The sequence below is a fragment of the Mastomys coucha genome, unplaced genomic scaffold, assembly GCF_008632895.1.
Source record: "Mastomys coucha isolate ucsf_1 unplaced genomic scaffold, UCSF_Mcou_1 pScaffold23, whole genome shotgun sequence".
Lineage (NCBI taxonomy): Eukaryota > Metazoa > Chordata > Mammalia > Rodentia > Muridae > Mastomys > Mastomys coucha.
The window spans coordinates 77,078,334-77,095,900 of NW_022196906.1; the positions used below are offsets into that span (position 1 = coordinate 77,078,334).

Here is a 17,567-nt window from a genome sequence, read left to right on the forward strand (position 1 = left end):
TTTGGCCCCCGCCCCATGTTTCTGGTCACCAGGCATTTTTTTTCCAGTATTTTATTCAAGTTTTATTTTAAACATTTGAAAGGGAAGAGCTAATTCCTCTCAAAATGGAAAACTCTAAAATGTTCCCATTAAACAGCTAAAAATTAATGGTGCATCAACAAGAGGAGCCAGTTTAGATTCCCAGTGTTGTCAAGGTGTAACTACAATCACATGCCCAGCTCAGAGCCAGAGAACATGAAAGCTACTTCATACTCTTGTGCAATGGCAAAAAATAAAAATAAAAAAAAATAAAAAATGGAAGAAAGAAAGAAAACTACACCACAACACAAGGAAGAATTAAGTCCTGAATGACTGGCTCCACTAGCCCACAATCCTCACCCTAAAATTGCACAAAAGAAATAGCTTACAATACTATAAAGACTAATGCCACATACACTCCACTGGGGTCTGCATGACTCCAGCAGTTCATTTTGTAAAGAATGTTACCCATTCTGACTAATTGCCTCCAGCATTGTTAGGGAGATATGGAAAGAAGGTCGGGCATTGAAGTTTACAGTATGGGTGTTGTTTATCCCAGGGCAAGGTCAACTAGAATCCTCATTTCATTCTTGTTGGGCAGACCACATTAGAATTGTAGCTAAGCCACTCCCAGGGATTAGAAGAATGGGACCCCTGGGACATATTCTTCTAGCCCAGAAGATTAGCATAGTGGGTGTTTACTAACTATGGGCTGGACCTTGAGCCTAGTGTGTGTCAGAGTGTGCTTAGAGGCAATCAAGCCTCTAATCCTGATGGGGCCTGAAGCCCCCAGGGACTCCGCCAGGCCCCACGCAAGCCTGAGCGCTCTGAGCCTGGGGGAGCCTGGATATCACCATTCAGAGGAGGAGGCTGCTGCTTTAGACCTATTGTACTTCATTGTACACACTCCCTTGTGTCAACTCTGTCTGTTAATCCGTCGCCGACATCTTGCGGACCTATACCAGGACTCTGTTTCTCCTACAGGTTGAGGGGCCAAGGCTGGCCAGCCTGTGGCAGTAAAACAAGTAACTGATGGGCTAGGATGGGAACAGGGCATGATGATCTGTCTAAAAATGTCCCTTTCACATAGGTGTGTATATGCTTCTGAGCAGATAGGATCAGAACCCCAGGGTTCGAGGCTCCGGAAGTCATAATTTCATCTGGGGACTGGATACAGAGTTGCAAAGGGTCCACATGTTCCCAGCTTCCACTTGCAGCCTGGTATCTCTAGAGGGGCTCCTCCCCAACCCACACCTACAGCTAAAAAGGATAATTTCTGGAATGGAGTTTCTGCTGTATCTCTGAAATGGTAAAGACCTATTTTTTTTTAATCTTTTATTTATTGTTTGTTTGTTTGTTTACACTTGAGACCCCATTCCCTTCCCTGTCTACCCTCCAACTGTTCCACATCCTATACCTTCTCCCCTCCCCCTTACCTCCACGAGGATATACCTACCACCTACCCACTGCCCCACCAGACCTCTAAACTCCCTTGGACCTCCAGTCTCTTGAGAGTTAGGTGCATCATCTCTGACTGAACCCTCCTCCTCAGCCTCCTCCAGTCTTTTGATTCACAGTCAGTCAATTCAACCACAGGGGTCAGCAGCTTCTGTCCATTGGTTGGGTGCAAATATCTGCATCTGACTCTTTCAGCTGTTTGCCGGGTCTTTCAGACGGTGGTTATGATAGGTCCCTTTTTGTGAGCCCTCTATATCCTCATTAATAGTGTCAGGCCTTGGGACCTCCTCTTGAGCAGGATCCAACTTTGGACCTATCACTGGACCTTCTTTTCCTCTGGCTCCTTTCCATTTCCATCTCCTGCAGTTTTTTCAGACAAGAACAATTATGGGTCACAATTTTGACTGTGGGATGCCAACCCCATCCCTCACTTGATGAACTGTCTCTCTGCTGGATGTGGGTTCTGTGAGTTCCCCCTCCCCACAGTTGAGAATTTCATCCAGGGTCCCTCCCTTTGAGTCATGAGAGCCTCTCACCCACCTCACCCCCAGGTCTCTGGTGCATTCTGAAAGGTCCCCCCCACCTCCTACTTCCTGATGTTACATCTTTCCATTCTTTCTGCTGGCCCTCGGGGCTTCAGTCCTTTTCCCTCACCCAATACCAGATCAGGTTCCCCTGTTCTCCCCCACCCAGTCCACTCTCCCTCCCAGGGCCCTTCTGCCTTCACCCCTTGTGTTTGCTTTCTTCTCCCTCCCAAGTGGGACTGAGGCATCCTCACTTGGGCATCTTCAGCTTGTTGACCTTTTTGAGTTCTGTGGGCTGTATCTTGGTAGTCTGTACTTTTTTTTGGCTAATATCCACTTATTAATGAGTACATACCATGCATGTCCTTTTGGGTCTGTGTTACCTCACTCGGGATGATATTCTCTAGTTCCATCCATTTGCCTGCAAAACTCAGGATGTGCTTGTTCTTAATAGCTGAGTAATATTCCATTGTGTAAATGAACCACATTTTCTGTATCCATTCTTCTGTCATGGGACATCTGGGTTGTTTCCAGCTTCTGGCTATCACAAACAAGGCTGTAAACATTGTTGAACACATGCCCCTGTGGCATGGTGGGGCATCTTTTGGGTATATTTCCAAGAGTGTTATTGCTGGGTCTTCAGGTAGATGTCAGCTATTCAAGATTCCTCTGTTGTGAATTCTCAGTTCAGTTCTATACCTCATTTTTTTGATTGGGCTGTTTGGTTAACTTCTTGAGTTCTTCAAACTCAGGGCAGAAACCAACCAAATAGAAACAAAGAGAACAATACAAAGAATCAACAAGATCAAAAGCTGGTTCTTTGATAGAATCAGCAAGATAGATAAGCCCCTAGAAAACTAACTAAAGGATCCAGAGGCAGTATCCAAATTAACAAAATCAGAAATGAAAAGGGAGACATAACAATAAAAATGGAAGAAATTTGAAAAATCATCATATCCTACTACAAAAGCCTATACTCAACAAAACTGGAAAATCTAGATGAAATGGATGGTTTTCAAGACAGATACCACAAACCAAAGTTAAATCAAGAGCAGATAAACTATTTAAACAGACCCATATCCCATAAGAAAATAGAAAAAATCATGAAAAAACCTCCCAACCAAAAACAGCCCAGGGCCAGATGGATTTAGTGCAGAATTCTATCAGGCCTACAAAGAAGACCTGATACCAATATTCCTCAAACCATTTCATAAAATAAAAACAGAAGTAACACTGCCTAACTTGTTCTATGAAGCCACAGTTACTCTGATACCTAAACCCCACAAGGACTCAACCAAAAAAATTGAACTTCAGACCAATCTCACTTATGAATATCAATGTAAAAATACTCAATAAAATTCTTGCAAACAGAATCCAAGAACACATCAAAATCATCATTCACCATAATCAAGTAGGCTTCATCCCAGGGATGCAAGGTTGGATCAATATATGAAAACCCATTAACATAATCCACTATATAAATAAACTCAAGGGAAAAAAATCACATGATCATCTCCTTAGATGCAGAAAAGGTGTTTGACAAAATACAACATCCCATAATGTTAAAAAGTATTGGAGAAATCAGAAATTCAAGGCCCATACATAAACATAATAAAAGCAATTTACTGCAAACCAATAGCCAACATCAAATTAAATGGAGACATACTTGAAGCAACCCCACTAAAATCTGGGACAAGACAAGGATGCCCACTCTCCCCATATCTATTCAGTATAGTACTTGAAGTGCCAGCTAGAACAATAAGACAACAAAAAGAGATCAAGAGGATACAAACTGGCAAAGAAGTAATGAAGGCATCACTACTTGCACATGATATGATAGTATCCATAAACATTCCCAAAAATTCTACTACAGAACTTTTCCAGTTGATAAACAACTTCAGCAAAGTGGCTAGATATAAAATTAAGACAAATAAATCAGTAGCCTTCCTTTATACAAATGATAAACAGGTTGAGAAAGAAATTAGGGAAACAACTCCCTTCACAATAGCCACAAACAATACAAAAAATCTTTGGGTAACTTACCAAACAATTGAAAAACCTTTATGAGAACAAATTCAAGTCTCTCAAGAAAGAAATCAAAGAAGATCTCAGTAAATGGAGAGATCTCCTATGTTCATGGATTTGCAGAATTAATATAGTAAAAATGGGCATCCTACCAAAGACAATCTACAAATTCAATGTAATCCCCATCAAAATCCCATACAATTCTTCAAAGACATGGAAAGAGCAATTTTCAAATTCATCTGGAAAGGCAAAAAACACAGAGTATTGAAAACAATTCTTAACAATAAAAAAGTACTGTGGGAGTCACCATCCCTGACCTCAAGCTTTACTACAGAGCAATAGTGATAAATACCATGCTATTGGTACAGAGGCAGGCATGTTGATCAATGGAATAGAATTGAAGACCTAGAAATAAAACCACACACTTATGGACACTTGATCTTTGACAAAGTCAAAAATATACAATGGAAAAAAGAAAGCGTTTTCAATAAATGGTGCTGGTGTAACTGGCTGTCTGTATGTAGAAAAATTAAAATAGACCTATATTTGTCATCTTACAGAAAGCTCAAGTTCAATTGTATCAAGGACCTCAACATAAAACCAGATACACTACAGCTAATAGAAGAGAAAGTGGGAAAGAGCCTTGAACTCATTGGCACAGGGGGAAATTTCCTAAACAGAACTCCTATGGCTGATGCTCTAATATCAAGAATTAATAAATGGTACCTCATGAAACTGCAAAGCTTCTGTAAGACAAAGGACATAGTCAATAAGACAAATCAGCACCCTACAGATTGGGAAAAAATCTTCACTAACCCCACATAGGATAGAGGGTTAAAAACCTTAAAGCCAAGTCATCCTTAGCCTCAAGGTCTAGTATGGTATCTATCAACTCTCGCATCCCCAACATACAACATTAAAAGCTACACTAAATTCTGAAGGTAGCTTTGCTGCAAAATAGTTTAAAACTAACTATTGTACAATATTCATTTATGCTTGAATTTCCAGTCCTAAACCAAGCTTGTGGTCGCTAGCATTTATATTCTTGCCATCCAGCAGGGCTGACAGCATCAGTTTGATACCTGGTTTTAAGGTCTGAGAGTACCCTAAGCCAATCAGACTGGCCTTGTTCACTTTGGGAGAAAAGCAGGCATCAGAGTCGACCTGATATTTGGCTGCTTTTCCAAAGCGAGTGTTACTATTTCTTGCAGTCCAGCTGAGATTGACAGCAGTCTCTAACTTCTTGTTCACCTTCTGGTAAATGGAGCCACCAAACTCTGTCCCATCATTCATATTAGTACAAAGCTGGAATTTGTCCATCTTGTAGCCCACTGTGAAGTTGCTCTGGGTCACTCAAAAGTTCGAGGTCTCAAACTTCATCTGGAAGCCATCCAGCCAACCCTCATAGCCGAGCACCAGAACACCCCAGATTAAGAGCCTCAGTGATGTCAAAGTCCACATCACAAGCCCAGGTTGATATGCTCCCTCTCTTATTTTAGCATTTTTTCCCCAGTGTTAGGCAAGAAAAATAAATCAAAGGTCAGCTTCAGTCCACAAGCTAGCTGGTCCTGCACAGTGATCTCAGTGTCCAGGATATTGTCTGTGTTCCACATCTCCGTAAATGTTAGTCTATACTCGGTACATCTATACTTGGTTTCCAGACTGCCATTCACTTTGGTGGTTTCTGTGTTGGCAGAGCCTGAGCTGGTAAGTTCCAATCCATTCTTAGACTTTGTTTTCAAATCAAGTTTTACTAAGCCAAAGCCTAGCCCTTGGTGAAGACATCCCTGGTGGATTTACCAAGATCAACATATGTGGGAGGCGGCAATGAGGGGAGTGCTGGGGGGTTGCTGTAAGGAGCAGTGACCAGGCCTTCAAACTGGGGCTGAAGTGTTAATGGTACTGAAGCCCACAAACAAATCATGTGACTTCTTGTGTTTCATCACTGTGGTAGATCATCCCATATATAATCTATGTATTCTGTTATCTTGGAAAACACTTGCTAACATAAAGATTGCTTCCAGTGTGAGTTTGGATCATCATAAATGAGTACCAATGTAAAGATGAAATTTGGGCTTGTCACATTACATATAAAGTGCCTTTAAGAGATGGTGGTCATTGCTAGTCTGACTTCAGAGCATTTCTTATTACACGAGCTCTCAAAATGTCCGAGAAGAGGCTCTACTTAGAAGCCTTAGGTTCACCAGTTCCAGGCACCTGTGCTCATTTCCATGGATACGAACATCAATGAGTCACAAACTTTGTAACACTAGCTCTACCAGATAGTGTGCAAGACCCTAGTGCAAATGAGATCCCATGACACTTCCTTCAAAGCTACAAATACAGAAGAGCTACTACACTACAATACAGACAGTATTATCAGAGAATGGTGCAGAAGTAGCGGGGGAAATAAAAGGCTAGCAATGGAAAGCTAACTTAGAGGCAAACAAAACCTTCAAAAATTAAAGATAAGATTCAGAAAACCTTTTGTATTTACTCTGTAATAGAAACAAAATATTACTTTTCAAAAGACCTTAAAAAATATATTTAAGATGAAATAATTGGCTAATTTTGAAGGTATAAACAAGGTAGCAAGGACAGTGTGATGATGCAGGATATTTGATCACACTGTGAACCATGAAATTGTGTTATTGACTGGAAAAACCTGTTTTTAGTTGTGTAGCTCAGCCTTAGCACACACCTTTAATCCAAGAGATTTTTGCTAGAATACTGTAAATAGTTTTAAATAAAGTCAACCATAGGTCAAGAGGTGGAACAAGCAACCAGTTAACAGGAAGTAAACATAGGATTATTAAGTTTAAAAAAAAAAAACCAGAGAGAGTAAGGAGTCAGAAGAACAGATAGAGATGGACAGGAAGTAGAAGGGAGAGACATGGTCTTGAAGGAGGTTCTTTGTTGTTGTTTTGTTTTATTTTGTTTCCTTGTTAATTACCAGGCTTTCACCACAGCATCTGGCACCTGAGTCTTCACTGGTAAAATCAAGTGATTGAGATTTAAAAAAAAAAAAAAAAAAAAAAAAAACAGTTTGAACTGAATATCATGTACACAAAAAAGAAAGCACCTGTACTCAGAAATTAAGAGCTTCAGTAAATGAATTGTCATTCAAAAAAACCAAAGCATATGTACATGAAGATGCCAGCAAAAAGAATAACAAACCCAGATCTCTGACAAGAACTGGAGGCACCATGTCTGTAGTCTTACTTGCAATTTCATTTAGTCATTCAGAAGTATCTATTGGTAGTACCTGGACAGGAAGGCTGCTGAGGAGGGAGTCAGGGAGAGATTTCAATGCTCTGCTCTGTTCTTGACATTTCTGTACATTTCTTTCACAGACAGGGCCCTAGATTGTACTTGGGGTGGTAGATGGGGAAGTGCAAGTATTACTATTAAAGAATAAGCGAACGATAACAGGCAAATTTCAAGCCACAAGAAACTGCCTGAAGTATCTTATTAAAGTGTCTTTCATGAGCGTGGAGAGTGTAGTCTATGTAGATACTCACATGGCCTTATTTGGATGTGGAATCAAGGGTTGAGCAAGACAAACAGAATCAAGAGGGATAAACTAAACTCTTAAAAGCCTTAAAACATGACCTTGAGGGGAAGCTACAGAGGAAGAGCCTGTGGTAAGGACAACTGGCTGATGCCTACAGAGATGCTGAGGGCTGATGAGGTCAGTTTTGAATGAAGGATGGAGATGGAATGTTAAGCTGGCCTGTTCATTAGGGTTGCAAACTTCCTAACCACGCAATGAGGATTTGACAGATAATGGTAACACCCTGTCTACACAGTTCCATGTTTTGAACCTCATTTTCTCTCCACCCCTGTGCTTTGGAGGGTATTGTGATATCATGGACAGCTCTGTGATGCACAGATGGGGGAAAAATAAATGTGCTTGTTTATTTTTGAGGGAAGCTGTAGGGGAAAAAAACATGATCTAAAATGTATAGCACAGGGGGAACAGAAAGGAATCTGGAGGCATGACGAGAAAGAGTGCAGCCTGCGTATGAAGGGTCTTGTAAGCTGTCCAGCTTGAACCTTTTCGTTGTGGTGAACATGATGGATTCCAGCTCTTGAAACTGTTCTGCAAAGGACAGTATATCTGAAGTAAGATGTTGTTTCAACTCTAATGGCGGAAGGTATTCTGAAGAAGTAAGGTTTTCAGGGCTGAGGCTAGGACCAAATGCTTTATCTAGCTCATAGAATTAGTAAGAGGATGAATTTAGGCAGAGGTGGTTCAAAGTTCCTCTTGTAAAGGATGGTTTTCCTGCTACGATGCACCAGACTAGCTGACTGTGAGATTATCAAGAGAGTACACTCTGATTGCTCTCCGCATCAGCTTACCTATTATCTGTAAGCAACACCCATCACTCTTATGTTATAAACCTCCTTTTTGGGTGCGAAGTGTACTTGCCATTAGGCTAATGTTCATCTTCTTTGCTTTTTGCCTTTCTTTTTCTTTCCATTCCTCTCTTTATCTCTTCCTATCACCAGGAAATTTTGTTCATGTTTACATCAGAATTGGTAACAAAAGACTCTAGCCGAACCTTGTCAGAGAGAGTAAGGAATCCTCTCACAATGGAAAAGAACAGCTGTTAGGGTTTTAGGTCTCAAAACATCCGAGGTTTAAATTTGCATTTAACTGCAGCCTCCGTATTCATATGCGCAAATTACTTGAAATCTTCTATAAAAGTGAAATAAGACCATGTAGAATGGGGTCCTAAACATAGAAAGAAATCTAGAAAAGTAAGGTGACATGAAAAAAGAACATTTGGAGAAAGGAAGAAAATTAGAAACTGGGTAAAAATGTTAATGGGAGATTTGATCAGAATGTCATTGATGTATGAAAGTGGCACAATTGCAACATGGAAATTATAGGTTTCTGAACCTTCTCAAATTCTATGGTTTAAATAGTCCATATGTCCTGCTATCTACTATGGAAGAAGTCTAAACACAAAATCCTAGGTAGAGAATAGCAAGCATACAGTCAACTATCCAAAACTGGTGGTGTCATCAGAAGTCATGTGGCCTGTGAGAAAGCCCCACTATGTGTGTAATAGTGGGAGTGGAACACTCCAGGGAGTTAGCATTTGTGAAGGACTAAAAATCAGTACTGGCAAACAGTGATAAAGGAAGGTCGAACAGAAAGATTATCATACCATGGCTATCCTGTTTGTTCTCTGGCTATCACTACTATATAGCTTTAAAATTATCCAGTGTGAGACTATTTACAATAATATGCCTGCCAAGAAAGCCATTTAATAGCTTTTAGCAGACAGTATTACAGCATCTGCATTTCTACATAACGAGAGACTTTTTTCCAATGCCAATTTAATCAGGTTGTTACTTTTCTCACCAAAAGCAAGTCCCAGCATCTCAGAGGCAGAACACAAAAGCAGCTGACCCAGACATTCCACAAAGCCACAGCATGAGAGAAATAAAGAAATAAGCCCGCATTCGGAATAATTGAATAGCAGCCTGCATTTGGCAGATTATGTAGAGGGATACAAAGCCCATTGGTTCCCACTCAGTATCCATTATTCCATTCTTCTTTAATTATAAAAGCGTGGTCTAACTCCCTTAATTATTAAACCCTGGCAATGTTCTCTCTTTTTTTAATTTCCTGCTGTTTGGAAAGTGGATGTGGGAACTAGAGCCTCAAAAGCTATCCCAAACCACAAGCATGAACCACAAAACCAAGAAATTTGAAGCATGGGATCTAGAAGCTGAGCGTGCTGAGCATGGTAAGGCAGGCAGAGTTTGCACTGGTGATGAGGAGCTGCCAGGTATCATGAAATCGCCCCTTCTCAACATTGTTTACATGAGAACAAAGCAGCCATATTGCTTAAGAGACTGCAGCTTGGGGACGTTCCCTTTGTCACTTTGGCATAGATAGCTTTGTCCTAGATGATGTACTATATGGCCAGTAAATAGTAAATGGGTTACTCCCAAAATGAATGGATGTAAATACAGGTGACTTAAAGAGAAAAGAAATGAAAGAGGAAGATGAGTGTCTCTCTTCATTGCCTGATGTTATGGTTGAGTACACTGACAAGAGACTTTAAGGAAGGATTAGTTAACTCACAGCTGCCACACAGTCATTATAGTAGGGAAGTGAAGACTGCAGAATCTTAAAGCTGCTGGTCACGTGCCTGCAGGCAGAAGAAAGAACAATCCATGGCATAGTAGTGCTCAGCTCATATATCTCCATGTTTCTACAGTCCAGGATCCCCTGTCTAGGGAATGGCGCCACCCACGGTCCCACACATTTTCAGTGTGGATCTATTCACCTCAATACCATAATCCAGAAAAGCTCTCAAAGGAATGCCCACCAGCCAGCCCAACCTAGACAATCTCTCAGGGGTTGTCAGCTTATATCAAATTGGCAAGTAACAATAATTAGTCACGATCAGTATATATAAATTACCAAAGAATGAAACATGAGAAAGGGCAAAACAGTTTTGTAGTCACAACCAAGTGAAAGTTTTCTACTATTAGTTCAGTTGAGAGAATAGTGAAAGTAAAGCAAGCCAGTCTCTACTGTGTCTGTTGGAGGAAATTGTGTATAACTATGCTTTATTTAGCCATAGAAAGCATATATTTGAAAATGCTAGTGCATTTTCAATGAATTTACATTAATACTTTTTTGTTGGGTCCACAATGGTTAACCTTTTTGAAAATATTTTCTATGACACTTAAAGTAGAAGTTGAAGAAAATAAAATAATTTGTAAGCAACATTAAATTCCAGGTGGTAAATTTGGGATTATCTTGAGTTTTTTTTGTGTGTGTGTGTGTGTGTGTGGTTTTTTTTTTTTTTTTTTTTTTTTTTTTTTTTTTTTTTTTTTGGTGGTGTTGTAGTGCTTTTCTGTTGTTCTATTTTCTAATATTTCATAAGTTTTATTTTTTCAAAATTAAAACATTTAAGGTCACTATTCAGAAATCTAAGTGTGGACTAATATGGAAAGGCATATATAAATTCAGATACTGTGACAGGATGCATAAGACCTGCAGGAGCTGAAGCCAGACAGAATCCCAGCACAGAGGAGGGAACTGGACACAAAGATTCCCACCCCTAGCCAAGAAGCTATTTTCAATAGACAGCTGCTAGAACAGAGAACGTCAGTTTCTTCAGTGGAGGGACCTATCCATCAATCAAGCTGTATCAACCAGATTCTGGCAGCCCCCATGCTCAGGAGTAGTCAACCAGCACAAACTGGACTCCATGGTTTTTGTTTTTATTTTGTTTTGAAAGAGTCTCATTATACAGCCCTAGCTGGTCTGGAACTCACTGTATACTCCGGGCTGGCCTCCAACTCACAGAGATCTGCCTGACTTTGTCTCTGAGTTCTGGGATAATATTCATGCTCTACCATGACCATCTTTTTATTTTTTAAATAGAAAAAGAATATGAAGTTGGTTTGTATGGATGTGGGCGAGGATCAGGAAGTAGTCAGAGGAGGAGAGAGACTGTAATCAAATGCATTGTGTGAAATTCTTAAAGGGTGAATATAAATATCATTGTCTTGTCTTATTTTATTATATTTTATTATTATACCTTAGATGCCTGTTTGTTTTCTAATGAAAAACATATAAGGAGTGGATCTGGATGGGATGGGATCTGGATGGAAGGAAACTGGGAGGAGTAGAGGGAAGAGACGCCGGAATAAAGATATACTGCATGACAAATGATCTATTCTCAATTAAAAAAAAAAAAACCATGGAGTGTTTGAATGCTTACAGTGAAGTAATGCTCATTGAAAGAACCAAGAGGCAATTTCAACCCACTCTATTAGCTAATTTAGGAGATTTCTTGTCTTGATGTTCTACTGCTAAATCTGTTTTTAATTATTTCTTCTATTTCTTGAGATTATAATATAATTACTTCATTCCCTTTTCTCACTCCAAAACCTCCCACAATCCCCTCCTTGCTATCTTTCAAATCCATGGCCTCTGTTGTTCATTAATTGTTGTTAACTACATATATATAATATATACATATATGTCCCTAAACATGTAAGTACAATTTGCTCAGCCTATGCCATGCTACTTTTGTATGTTTTCAAGGATGACTATTCAATATCATATATCCCTAAGGCTTCACTACTGACCCGTATACCTTGGCAGTAACCAACAGCTCTCTAATTGAATTGAAGACTTGCTCAACAAGAGGGAAATCATCCCTGGCACTGGAAACCTAGCCAGCAAACAAGACTAGTGAAGACATGGGTCTTGAAGGAGAATATAAACCAGCCACTTTACTAAACCACTGTAATCCCTAACTATATTCCAAATACTTGTTCTTATATACACAAATAAGTGCAGTCTTCATCCCTCATCAAAGAAATTTTTATTTGCAACTATTACAGAAAACCACACAGCAATAAAAATGCAAAGCTGTGGAGTCCAGTCCCAAGGGAGAGATCCATCACATCATCAGCAATACAATTTCTGTGCCTAAGGCTCAGGCATCATTTGATTGCTCTCTCTCTCTCTCTCTCTCTCTCTCTCTCTCTCTCTCTCTCTCTCTCTCTCTCTCTCTCTCTTGCTTTCTCTCTTATCTAAAATACCAAGGGGCTAAAGCTGACACTATAATGATGATAATGATCTAACTGTGAGTCACTGTGCTTTTTCATCTTAAGAATAAATAAACTAAGACTTATAAGGAGTTGAGTTCCCATTATATAAGCAACACACCAAGTTCTTCCAAACAATCTGAGAATTGTCTTAGGTAGGACTTCTGGAGATAAAAGATGGCTGGGTAGGCTAAGCACCCTCTGTGAGAGTGTGAGCACAGGGGTTAGGAACCCCAGTACCCAGATAAAAACCAAGCAGACATGGTGGTCTACCTGCTAACCCTAGCTGAAGCAGGAGATTTCCAGAGCAAGCTGACTAGCTAGAATACCCAGATCCATGAGCTCAGGGTTCAGTGACAGAGTTCAGTCAATAAACGGAAAACAATCAAGGAAGACATGCAGCACCAACCTCTGGGTTACACACATAAAAACACACAAATGCACACACATGGACAAATGTGCACCCACCTACATGTGCAAGAAGAAACAATTAAAATTTGCTATAGGTCTCCCTCTGCTTAAAAGCAGAAACCAGGTACATCAGTTTAGGAAATTGTAGCTACTTAATAAATACTAAATGTGTGTTCCCCTCTATTCACTGAACAAGAGAAGGAGGCCAAAGATAGGGGGAAACAGATAAATCTGAACCAAAAACTTCATTTCAAAAATAAAATAGAAGTTATGCTGCTTGTATAGGTATTCTGATCAGACAAGAAAAGAACATAAATCTAAGCTGTTTTTTCCAGAAGAGAAACAAATAGGTTTTAATCAAGAAAAAAGAAAAGAAAAAAGGCCCTTGGGAAAAGAATATGCAATAAGGTAGTTACCTTCCAAGAATTCTAGGCCTCTATTGGATTGCAAAACAAATGTAGCAGGGCAAACAGTCACTGTGGAAGGGACTTAAGAGGCATCATTTCTAGGAGGCTAGGTAATTTCATCCACATCCTATAGATTACAGACAAAAGTAACAATTTGTGTCACATGGACTGAACTTTTCCTAGAATGCTTCAGAGTTATAAAGGCAGCTGAAATATCATGTTCTACATAAGAATCTGGTCATATTTAGTTACCAATGGCAACCAACCTATAACACAAGACTCAAAGGAGTAGAAAATTGTAGATTTGATTATTTAGTTAATTATTAAGTGAAAAAAAAACCTATATTCCTTAGATTGTATTTCCTCAGTTTTAACTTTTTATATAACTTGCCTAACATTTTTCCAACTCTCTTTCTTCAATTGGCATGATTTATTACCACCTGCACAAACTTCCTTTAATGTCCAGTTAAAGTAATTGTTTGATCCTGTACCAAAATTTCTAAATCATAAACATGAACTTAATATGCAGACAACACTGTCAAGAGACAAAATGTCCAGCTAACAAAATAAGACAAAATGTCCAGTTAACATTAAGATGAAGCTATTCATTACACACCCAAATACTTCAAGTATCCTCTCTCAGCTTTACAGGGCCACAGGCAAGCTTATACCCATCAAATCATAAAATTAAGGCCTATTTTACACATATCTTTTTTGTTGTTGTTTTTGTTTTTTTTGTTTTTGTTTTTGTTTTTCCAGACAGAGTTTCTCTGTATAGCACTGGCTGCTCTGGAACTCACTCTGTAGACCAGGCTGGCCTCAAACTCAGAAATCTGCCTGCCTCTGCCTCCCAAGTATTGGGATTAAAGGCATGCACCACCACCACCACCTGACTCTACACAAATCTTAAATACATAAGTAAAGCTCATCTTGTTTCTAAACATATCATTAGATTTGTGTTTCACAGTTGTAAACCCTTTTCTATAAAATTCAAAAGTGTTTAATGGATTTTAAAACCTCTGAAAAAATTACAAAGCTATTCAGACATCCTAATGAAAAAAAAAATCCCCATTAAGAAGCAAAATTTATGACCACCAAACTTTAGGAATGATGGAGCCAATGAATTAGAAAGCACTTAGGAAGCTCTTACTTTGTCTACAGTGTGACAGGGTACAACGATTTCACAGACAAGATCTATGTTGGAAGAATTCCTAGTCCTTGATGGTGGTTGGGGTATACATGCTGAATTTAATAGTTACCATTTACCTAAAAATGTTAGATACATTAAAGTCACAGTGGCTAAGGAAACTAGAGGACAGATAGAGTAATCAAAAGTGTTTATGAAGAATGTCTAAAGGTAGTGAAATTTAGATATCTCAACAACAAGGGCTGAATCTCTGCAACAACGTGCTTAATGTGTCGTTTTGTTTAGCAGGTGTTTCTGGAAGCATTCATTACTTGCCTTGGAGACACTATGTGAAATGACCATACGCAGTTGCTGAACCTGGGGAAAAGGACGTATGCTAATTCAGAGCCAGTAGCATTTGGCAGAAAGTGTGGTAAGAAAATGCCAGCCCTGATTGATTTCTTTCTCCTCTGATATTCTGGCCTGGACACACCCAGATTTTCTAATATTTCTTTCCTGTGTTCGGTCTATCCCCATCCCTGAGCCTGACCTGTAGTGAGTACATCAGCAAGCACACCCTGCAACCTGAGACTAAAGTCACCTGCAAAACCCAAAACTTTGTGATTTCCTTCGATAGCCTCTCATTAGCAAAAAAAAAATCCTCTCCTCTCTTACACCTTTAAATTCCTTCCAGAACCTTCCCATTTTTTCTCACCTATTACCTCCCTGTTTTTGTTGCTTGCTTGCTTGGCTTTTTGTATTATTATTATCATTATTTTTATTATTATTATTATTATTATTATTATTATCATCATCATCATCATCATCATTATCATCATCATTATTATTATTAATTTATTTATTTTGTAGACTGAAATTTAATGTGCTTATTTATTTTTTTCAAACTATTCTTATAAAACAGTTCACAGCTCTATGCCCCAGTGTGGGGGAATGCCAGGGCCAGGAAGCAGGAGAGAGTGGGTTGGCGAGCAGGGAGACGGGGGAGGGAATAGGGGTTTTTTTCAGAGGGGAAATCAGGAAAGGGGAGAACATTTGAAGTGTAAATAAAGATAATATCTAATAAAAACAAAAATGAAAGATAGAAACCAGGGGGAGGGCAAGGGAGAGCTTAATTAACAGAGACTTAGCTCTATAGTGAACAGAACTTAGTCCTTTTATAGTCCTCATCTCATAATAGGGTGACTATTAATAATAATGCATTGTCTAGCTACAAAACATAAATAAAAAGATTTTTCATGTTCTCATCACAAAGATATGATAAATGGTTTGAGGTTACAAATCTGTTGATCACCATAAGTTAATCATTATATGTATCAGGTTGCCTCACCCCTAGGTAGGTATAATCATTATGTTTCAATTAGAAAATAAGATGAAATAAAGCTTTAAAGATTGAAAAAAATAAACCACTTCAAAGCCCTCACCTTGAGGTCTCTGCTATTAGCTGATGCACAAAAGTCCTACCTGATTTTGTCTTTACCCCTTGCTCGAGCCCTGTACCTGAGGTTCAGAGTACCCTCCTTGGCATACATTGCTAGGGAAGGCTCTGTCTCCCACTCCTATTTTGTGCTACTTGTGATTTTTTTTAAATTTAATTTAATTTTTTATTTATTCATTTTCATCCCACTCATTGCCCTCCTCCTGGCCACCCTTCCCACAATCCTTTCCCCATCCCCTATCTCCTTCTCTTCTGAGCCAGTGGGGGCCCGTGGGTATACCTCCCCCAAACCCTGGCACTTCAAGTCTCTGAGAGGTTAGGCACTTCCTCTCCAGACAAGGCAACCCAGCTAGAGCAGGTAACAGCTTGTGGGAGAGCCACTGCTCCAGTTGTTTGGGACCAACATGAAGACCAAGCTATACCTGACACTATTAATGATACTCTGATATGCTTGCACACAGGAGCATGTTGTCCTCTGAGAGGTTCCACCCAGCAGCTGACTCAGACAGATACGGAGACCCACAGCCAAACAGTGGATGGAACTTGGGGACTGTTACGGAAGAACAGAAGAAAGGATTGCAGGTCCCATATGGGATACGAACTCCATAGGAAAGCCAACAGAGTCAGCTTGTTGTGAATTCTGAGCTAGGTCTTTTGTCTCTCCCATGCCCACTTTCCACAGTGGGCTTAGCAGAAGCCATTTTTGTTTGACCCTAGGAAAGTGAGATAACTAAATTTGAACCAAGTTTCAGGAAATTGTGTCATGTAAGAGTATTTTGGCATGTCCAATAAACCAAATTCTACCAAAATTTGAGTCCAAGTGGCCAAAGAATCTGGATTTTAATATAATTGTTTTGGGAACTAACAGTTTCTTCACAATGCCACCCATCGTTGGTGAGCACAAGCCTACTGGGCAGCAGGGCATCTCTTTGTTTTCAATGGCATAGGCCGTTTTTATGAGCTCAATCAGAGCTTCATCGGGTATCTGACAAATCACCAAATTCCTACGGAGAAAATATGAACAGACACTATTGTGTGGTTAGATATATAAAAGAGCCATCCGTAAGGGCAAAATCTCTAGGAAAGAAAGAATTGCTTTGGGAGAGCTTGCAAACATCTTTCTATAAAGTAATTATGAAGTCTATTTTAGAAAGAAACAGGAACTGGGCTTGTTAGTCAGTCGTCATCACAGTGGTTCATACAATTCCACAGCAAGGATCAAGATCCGTGTGCTCCTGCATGGCACCTCAGAGCAGACTTCTTACTCTAGTCAGCAGGAGGGGAGACTTCACATCCCGTGGGTTGTTGCTGTTTTATTTTCCGTAACAAGTTAAATGTGCTCTTGGCCTTTGCCATAAATCATGCTAACATTTTCTTCTGTTAATAGAAAAAATATAATTTGTGGCAGAGGATGTCTTTGCAAGCACATCATATCACACTATTTTCTTCCAAACTGGCTTCATTTCTATTTCAACCTAAGCTGGTGATTAAAGTATGCGTGGTGTTTATTATTGTCATGGGAACACTTGTTATGTATGTGTGAGGACCGC

The 17,567-nt window shown here is 39.5% G+C and overlaps 1 long non-coding RNA gene and 1 pseudogene across 1 annotated transcript; one reads left to right on the forward strand and one right to left on the reverse strand.

Annotated features, from left to right (window-relative positions):
* Window positions 1–5,015: 5,015 nt before the first annotated feature.
* LOC116073662 lies at window positions 5,016–5,949 on the reverse strand (annotated as a pseudogene).
* A 2,024-nt stretch (window positions 5,950–7,973) lies between these two features.
* Window positions 7,974–16,826, forward strand: LOC116072471. The gene is made up of 3 exons (XR_004111469.1): window positions 7,974–8,150; window positions 14,871–14,994; window positions 16,479–16,826. It is a non-coding gene; the product is annotated as an uncharacterized LOC116072471 (long non-coding RNA).
* Window positions 16,827–17,567: the final 741 nt, after the last annotated feature.